This window comes from Lipophrys pholis (assembly GCF_963383615.2).
Source record: "Lipophrys pholis genome assembly, chromosome: 19".
Classification (NCBI taxonomy): domain Eukaryota; kingdom Metazoa; phylum Chordata; class Actinopteri; order Blenniiformes; family Blenniidae; genus Lipophrys; species Lipophrys pholis.
The window spans coordinates 26,293,439-26,302,312 of NC_137647.1; positions in this window are offsets into that span (position 1 = coordinate 26,293,439).

Below are 8,874 nucleotides of genomic sequence, written 5' to 3' on the forward strand. Positions count from 1 at the left end.
ATAGCGGCCTGGTAAGTTGAGTAACTGTCTCTCTGTTTGGTTGGTGGGTTGGTTGGTTGGTTGGTTGGTTGACTGACAGTTTGACCGATCAATTGATTAGTATGAACGTAACATCACTACTTGTGGGTCCTGTCACTGAGATAATGCCTACCCTGACCCATAACCTTCACCTTATTTCCGCGAGTAACCTTTAGCCTATCCTTATCCTTAGTTGGTTGGTTGTTTGGTTTGTTGGTTACCCTTCCCTTAGCCTGTTTATAACCTAAACCCCGAAACCACATCTTAATCCTTTGATGTAAAATATTTCAAGTTTCTGAAGAAAAGGTCAGACTGGTGTTGTGTCCTTGGGGTTGGACCTCAAGAGGTTCGTAAAACAAGAAAAGACACACCATACAAACAAATGCAAACCAGTGTAAAACAAGGTGTGGCAACATATTTGTATGTTAGGAAGAAAGTAGTTTGTATAAAACATTGCTTTTCATTTGGTAGTGAACCTGTGCTCTCTGTTATTTGCTGCCATGTGAGGACATTCCCGTTTGATAAAAGTTGACATTGTGATTTTTATTCTTGAATGAACATTACAACATGAATACACCTCCAGGGATGCATGTATGTTTATGTGTATGTATGTGGGTGTGTGAGTTGCTTTGTCCCTGGGGGGTGTGGCAACCACAGCGACACTGGCTCAACCAGTCAGACCTCTCACACTCTGTGAATGTCGCTGAGCGTGGAAAGTTTGAAAGACAGGCTAATTAGATTTTAAAAGCCCTTTGTAATGAAAGAAGTGCAAACTATTTATCATTAGCAAAAGAAGGATAACTTCAGGTTACTTTTTTGACACAGTCGTGTCTGTGCGTCGCCTCAGATTGCTTCAACAGAAGTCCATTGATATCTGAAGCTGGGGTACGTCAACTACCGGTAAGGTAGTGAAGTGACAGGATTGGCATAGATTACCCATTTGATAGCCTGTCGCTATTCAATCTGGAACTTATTTTTAATGTAAGTGCAGATGATGGCAAGATAGAGATGCAGACCACCTCTCCCTTGCCTTTCTCTCAGTGGTGCTGTCCTCTTTCACCATGGCCCATAATGATGTTCTACTACATGATGTAGTGTTTGACGCATGGCAGTGGACCCCAGACTGGGGTTGAAGAACCCCACCTGAATCTCCAGGGGTAACAAACAACCCCAAGGCTTTGTCGGTCAAAGACCAAGGTCTATGTGACAGAGAAAACCAGATAACAACACTTTGTAGAATCTAAAGCACAGTCAGAAAAATGCCCATTGCTATGGGGAGAGTGGGTGTGTCCTGTGAGCTGTTTTCATATTCTTATTCATAACTTTATGTCGAGGAAAATTCTCAACCCTTAACTGATAACTGAAACCTGTTGAGAACTTTTCTAATTGTTGGATCAGAGTCAGTAGTGGACCTGGCCGGTTTAAAGTTAAATTCAATGAAAAGCTTCCTGTGGAGACCCACATCATTTCTTGACAGGACCACTTGTGAGCCCCTGAACATACAAACCCCCCCAACAACTTTATTGTAGTATCTGATGAGAAATAACAGTTGCTCTTTGGAGGGTTCGGGAGTGTTCTGTTACTTCTGAAATAGTAGAGGAAGACCATTGTGGTGAGACCCAAACATCTGGGGGTCAAGAGTACAGCTGCTCCTTATTTGTAGAATTGGGGTCTTACTGCCAATGGAAACCATATATGGGGATGTGTGCATTAAATATCCATACATGAGCCTGTAAAGGGACTCGTGAACTGTGATTCGGGGAGAGACTGTATAACTGTGAGTTCACAATGAAGCCCGGAGTGAACCTGCATATCACCGATATGTTTGGGAAACAACATTATCCTTAGTAACTATTTCTGCAGGGAATATTTGATGCCTGTTTAAAAAGAGTGCAGATGCAGGTTTTCTCTTTGACTTCAAGTTTCATTTTTAATCCTCTCATACGAGTAGCAACATGCCCACGCTTCTGCTGCTCCTAATGTTATATCACTGGAAGGTTATTAACAGTACAAACATGTACAAGTGTTGTTTTGTTCTGTTGGTTATTTCCTGATTGGAAATGCTGAGAAGCGAGATCCCCAAGCAGAGACATTCTTTCCACCACAGGAACTGAGTCCACAAGCCATGAATTATTCCAACAAGCTAACTAATTATACTTTATTAATGCCCTTGGGAAACTCCTTTTCCACATTGACCAATCCTGAGTGGAGATGCAGCCACATGACGGCGCACCAGGGAGCTGATGAGGGTCAAGGGTCATGCTCAAGGACTGCAGGGGGAATCTACCTGCAAACTTCTGATCCCAAGTCCCAAGTCTCCAACCTCTAGGCCCCCTCTGCCCTAACAAAGTATGTGAGATCAGATGAGGTGGGACGAGGTGTTCCTACGTCTCCTCCTCTGGAGGAAACAAACACTATCATGTGGAGTTTGATCTGTTTGATCTGATCTAATGTCTCTAATACACTGCAGGACCAAAAGACTAAAGTCAACACAGATAAATTATATTGTAAAGGTGATGGTTTAATTGCTAAAATAATTGATTTGGTTGTGAACTGTGTTTACCACAGTTACCTTGGTTTGGAGATAGTAACGTGTTAGATTACTCGTTACTGAAAAAAGTGGTCATATTAGAGTAACGTGTTATTAAGTAACGTTTTACTGGCATTACTGGTTGTGAGCTAAAATGAAAAAAAGAAATACACAGTAATCTGTCAAAAGCCAGTAGAGCAAAACAATTACACACAAAAAAACCACAGATAGGCAGAAATGAATTCCGAGTTTAGGATTTCATTTGATTTAGTTTTGTTATTTTTGGGGTTCAGCAGTTTTAAGATGATCTGATTTCATTATTGTGCCAAAACAAGACTCGTGAGTAAGTAAGTAAGTAATATTTATTTATATAGCAGCTTTCACAGACAAAAAGAAACAAAATACTTCACAACACAGTTTAAAAACATCAGAAAGTACACAGACTATAAACGGCCAAGACAAGACGAAATCCTAGCAGCACAAAGGTCGTTAATTAAAAGCCTGAACTAATAGACGAGTCTTAAGTTTGATCTTGAAGTTGTCAACAGAGTCAGTTGAGTCCAAAGAGGGAAGAAGATCCTTCCAAAGCCTCGGAGCAACAGCCTGGAAGGATCGGTCACCTCTAGTGAGGAAATGAGAGCGTGGAACCTTCAGCAGGTTCTGATCCACAGACCTCAGAGCCGTTCAGGGTGTAAGGCTGGACCAGATCACTGAGATAAGAAGGAGCCTGACCATGCAAGGCTCTGAAGACCAGGACCAGAACTTTAAACTGGATCCTATAGGACACTGGCAGCCAATGAAGTTCTTTTAGAACCGGGGACATGTGAGTCCTCCTGTTAGTACGGCTCAGAATTCTCACTTGCAATTGCAGTGGAGAGAGCTCCTTCTTGTTCAGACATGAAAACAAACTGTGACTATAGTCTAAACGCGAAGACACAGAGGCATGAATGAGAAGCTCCAAATCATTCCAGGAGACCATGTTCCTAAGTTTAGATATTAGGCTATGCATGAGGGCCTTGCTTTCTGCTCATAATTCTCAAGTTAGACAATTAACTGTTTTTTAATTGATTAAATATTTGAGATTTTTGAACTTCTTTTTTATTTTTTAATGAAAAACATTTGAAATGAAAGTTGGTCAACATAGTCATCCTGTCACCTCACAATTATATAAGTTACCTCTAGCTGTCATTTCCAATGAGTTTTAACAATTTCCTTTGAAATAGGTTGTGAGCAACTGGTAGAATTTCACATTTGGTGAAGACAAACACTGGTGGACACACGGAGAGTCAGTGTGTCGTGGTGTTCAGACTTATGAACAAGACTTTATCCTGTCTCAGTAATCCAGCTTGGACCAACACCAACTGGCCTCACTCTGGACTGTTAATTAACTTTATAACTGTGTAAATCCTTTGTAACACCAGTGGGACGCTACAGTAACAAATTAATGACAGAAGGCAAGACAAGGCAAATTTATTTATAGAGCACCATTCAGACACAAGGCAGTTCATGGTGCTTCATAATGAAATAAAAGAAAAACATTAAAGCAAAGTGATTAGGAATCTTAATCGCTTACGATTATGATTGTGAAATAGCTGTCCCATTCTCTCTCACACACTCTCACGAAAACCTTGTTTGAATCTGGACTTTCCTGCTTCTTCCCACTCTTTTTCCTCATCTGACTTCAACCACCCTCTGCTCCTTCTTGGAATCTAAAGATCACAGCAGAGGCCAGTTTCCTCATCACTGATTACACGGTTACTGTCTCTTTAAAGATCTGAGAGACTCATTTCACTACTTTTGGTTTAAAAGCATGTGAAGACTGTTACAAATGGTCATTGAACCAGCTGAAGCAGGGTCAGTGTGCGGTGAGCACCGAGAGACGGAGTCACTACAACTGAAAATAAACTCATGAGGAACGAATTAGAAGGACTCAGCTCAGACGGATGTTTAACTCACTTCTCATGTTAATCACAAGGGCGCGAGAGAGCGGCCCAGTCATTCAACATCAAGGTAACGTTTGATTCCTGCAAGGCCAATGCATACAAGTGTGTGTGTGTGTGTGTGTGTGTGTGTGTGTGTGTGTGTGTGTGTGTGTGTGTGTGTGTGTGTGTGTGTGTGTGTGTGTGTGTGTGTGTGTCAGTCCGATCTCCTGTTGCGTCACCAGAAACTGGTGGTGATATATGACAGCGGCTGACCTGCTGATCCCATCAACACTGAATTCCTCCACTGATAGGACTGAGAGTTGGTGCCCATGACGGATCAATAGGCCTCAGAGTTATTCTTTGCTTAAACATTAACAACGTGCCAAACCCTCCTTGCAAACACAGTCAGAAAAAGACTCAAACTGTTTTTGTTGGTGTGTAAAAGCTCTGAATGTTGACAGGACTTGTTAAATCACTCGATCTGGATATGTCACCATATTTATATGGTGACATACTGCTGGAACAAATCCAAAGAGAGTCGGGAGGCACTTGTTTTCATAGTGGAACCAAATCTTTTACAGCACTTTTCCCCTCCAAAAGTCAAACGTTAGATGTTCTATGTCTAGATTGAGGTGAACTAACTGAGTTTCAGAAGGTATCATGATGGATAATCTCATGTCAATATGTCTGTTCTTGGACAATAAAGACGTCTCACCTTTGAACCCTGACACAAGCTTCAGCCTGAAAAACACATACAATCTGGAATTACTGGAGCTCATAAAGAATCTCAAAAACAAAGTTTTACAAGATATATCAAGCACAAAAAGTTGTACATAAGTAAAGCATCATTAAGATTTAAAATCTATACTTTTAAAAAGAACAAGATGAGAAACAATAACATAGATCTGAAATGTGAGGGCGGTTATTGAAAACATAAAAATACACATTTCAAATTCCAGCCCAGTGTAATTCAGGGTCAAAGGGTGCTGGAGCCCATCCCAGATAACTGAGACAGAGCAGGCTACACCCTGGAACTCTGGAGCCCTGAACACCTGGACTGCTGAGCTCCTGAACACCTGGACCCCCTGGCTCCTGAACACCTGGACCCCTGAGCTCCTGAACACCTGGACCCCCTGGCTCCTGAACACATGGACCCCCGGGCTCCTGAACACCTGGTCCCCTGAGCTCCTGAACACCTGGACTACTGAACTCCTGAACACCTGGACCCCCTGGCTCCTGAACACCTGGACCCCTGAGCTCCTGAACACCCGGACCTCTGGAGCCAGGTGTTCAGGAGTCCAGAGTCCAGATGTACCTGCCCAGGCCTAGAGTTAGCTGGGATTGGCTCCAGTGCCCCATGACTCTGAACAGGATATAAAGCAGTATAGAAGATGGACGGGTGGACGGATGGACAGACGGATGGAGGCCTTAGAGAGGACAGAGACAATGCACTGGTGGATCCAGCAGTGTGACAGTTTTGGAGGATAGTTCACCTTTTCTGAGCTGTTGATTTTTGTTGGGTGAATGGTATGATTAACATCTGAAAAAACAGGACATATTGGCAATCTAACAGTTTATTCATGTCTCAATAGTGCATTGATTAATCAAACACAATCCTCATGGTGGTCTCCTCCAGCCTGCTCACTCACTGCTGTCATTCTTTGACCACATTTACCGGCCGTCCATTTCAGACCGAGACCTTCACTAGTGCTAATTTGAATCAATCCACCCCTCAATAACTTTTTTATGGCTACAAAAACCATGTTAACGTGCAGAAATGCAGGATAAAAGCCTTTGCATTCCAGATAGATACTCGTGTAGAACAGAGTAAATACCTTTATGACTATGAAAAAAATCCGAGTTCACATCTCTCCTTCTGCTGCAGCTGCATAAAGAAGCAGCTGCTATTCCTGAAGCTTCTGAGGGTCGAGAAGGGTGGTGGTCTTAAAAATGATATAATGGCAAATAATATAATCTTGAATCCTGCCAAGGAAGTTGTCTGGTGCAAGTAAATGGCACCAGACTGCCGTGCTCTGGGTGCTCTCGCTTATTGACCTTTGGAAAAGTCCCTCTTGAAAATGGTTTTGACAATAAATCTGCAACCAAATGTCTTCATCTTCTCCTTCAGCCATTGTAGTTTGACTAAACCTCTATTAAATCAACCAATATATATTGTGTTCCTGCAGCTGCTCCAGATGCAGTCAGCCAGCTGGAGAGTGAACTCTGACCATCCAATCAGAGGGCTGGAATACACTGACGTCACCCTCGGCCTTCTAGAAGGTCCTGAGACGTCAATATCTAAATCTGATTGGTTGAAGCTGCAGCGGCTGACTCTTATTTTACACTGCAGACGCCTGCAGAACTGAACCTGAAGGCCTCAGGCAGATTCTTTACCCGGCAACAGCTGATGTCTGAACTGTGATTGGTTAAAAGCTTTAATATGGAAGTTCAGTCTGGAAGCAGCAGACGGGGAGGAGCTATGAGAGGAAGCGGACAGACAGTTTGGAATTATTTAACAAGTATTCATGGACAAAATATAATCAACATTAGTCTGTGATTGAGATCTTTTTCTTCGTCCTGCAGAGAAGGCCTTGCAGGTCCCGGTGGCCCGCCACTGTTCAACCAGCAATTCTCACAAGTCATCCAATCTGGTTGTGTTGGTCACTCACAAACACACAAACAGCAACAAGCTTATCCCACAAGGATTGCTACCAAGTTCTCTCGTTCTCTGAAATACGAGAATTATATCTCAATCTCTTTCTGCATTGAAATGACCTCCAATGATGACTGGTCTTTTTATTCCAGTGAGGGATGCTGCACCTGCAGGTGCCTGAAGCAAAAGCAGGAAAAGAAAAGCCCTTCTCATGCTTTCTCTAACTGACAACTCAGACAGTCACACACAGTCACACACGTTTACATCTACAAGACATTCAATTACCTCAAACACACACTTTTGGACCGGAGTGAGAACCTGCACTCCAAGGTGAGGCCAACACATGTACAGGAAGAACATGCAAACTCCACCAAGGAAAGACACCAGCTGGGGATTGTTATGAGGTGCGAGCATCACACAACACCAAGATAACTCATTTGAGTTAGAAATCATCTACTACTTTCTGCTGATGGAGTTGATGGAGTTTTATAAAATCCTATGAGATACATGAGATTCTTGATTTATTTTCTCATCCTGGGATTCAGGATTTATTCACAAGCTCTGCCTCTCCATGTGATGGAGGGACACTGAACTACAAGTTGTTCCTACGCTGTGTCAGCTCTTTACGGGAGTTTATTCCATGTCTATATTGTTTTGTATGTGAGATGGTGAATGAGAATCATAATGAAACATGCCAACCTTAGTACATATGCCTGAAACAAGCTCCATTGAGTCTGTCCCTGTCTACGAATCTGTCTCATCGGTTGTTGAGGAAACGCTACCAGCAGCTGATGTGTGATGAGAAGCAAAGAATTCGAGCAGGGTGTAGCCCGTGAATCTGATCCAGGTATTGTACTCAGCAGAATGTCTGAGCAGACTGTTGAACAGGTGCAGCAGCATTCTGATGGAGGCTGATCACCTGCCGGAGCATTCAGTCTGTGGACATTTACCGAGTGACTGCAGGCCGGCTGGATGACTGCGCCCCAGCCCTGACCTGCCACTTCTCTGGATGCACAGACGTTCTGATGTCTTTTGGTGCAAAGACATGACTCTCATGTGGCTCCTCATCAAAGGAAAACAACTGTTTCTTAGGAGGTGCCAGATTGGAAACAACTACGCGTAGCACCTGGTTGTTCTGGATTGAAAAGGGTCAACTGAGGAAGGAAGGTTTCCTCCCACGGATCAAAAACTAGTCCCGGGTTATTGGTGATTCTAAGGCCCGGTTTGGCATTCAGGGCTTAAAGGTCCTCTGCCAGAATGTACACACGAAAAACTTTTCTGTAGGAAAATTGTCATTGCACTTCTACAAACACGTATTTTCAGCATTTAAATTTCGTGGAACAATTTCGATTCACACTGGAAAGAAAATACACAGAAAAGAGCAAATTCAACCCACGAGAATATCGTGGGTTGAATTTGCTCTTTTTTTGAGCAAGTTTTTTTTTTTGGAGTTGAATTGGTCAAATGCGGCTGCAGCACCATCTTTGATATCCCAGAAAGCCATGCGCACAGATTTTCCAAGGATGATGTCAGTTTGGAAACATAAAGACAGTTTGATGGCTTATCGACTCTAGTGTGATCGGTTTAGGCAGAATGCATTGCGCACTACATCGCGTCCTCTCCCCCAGTCCTCTTCCCCAGTCCTCTCCCCAGTCCTCTTCCCCAGTCTTCTCCCCCAGTCTTCTCCCCCAGTCCTCTCCCCAGTCCTCTTCCCCAGTCTTCTCCCCCAGTCCTCTCCCCAGTCCTCTCCC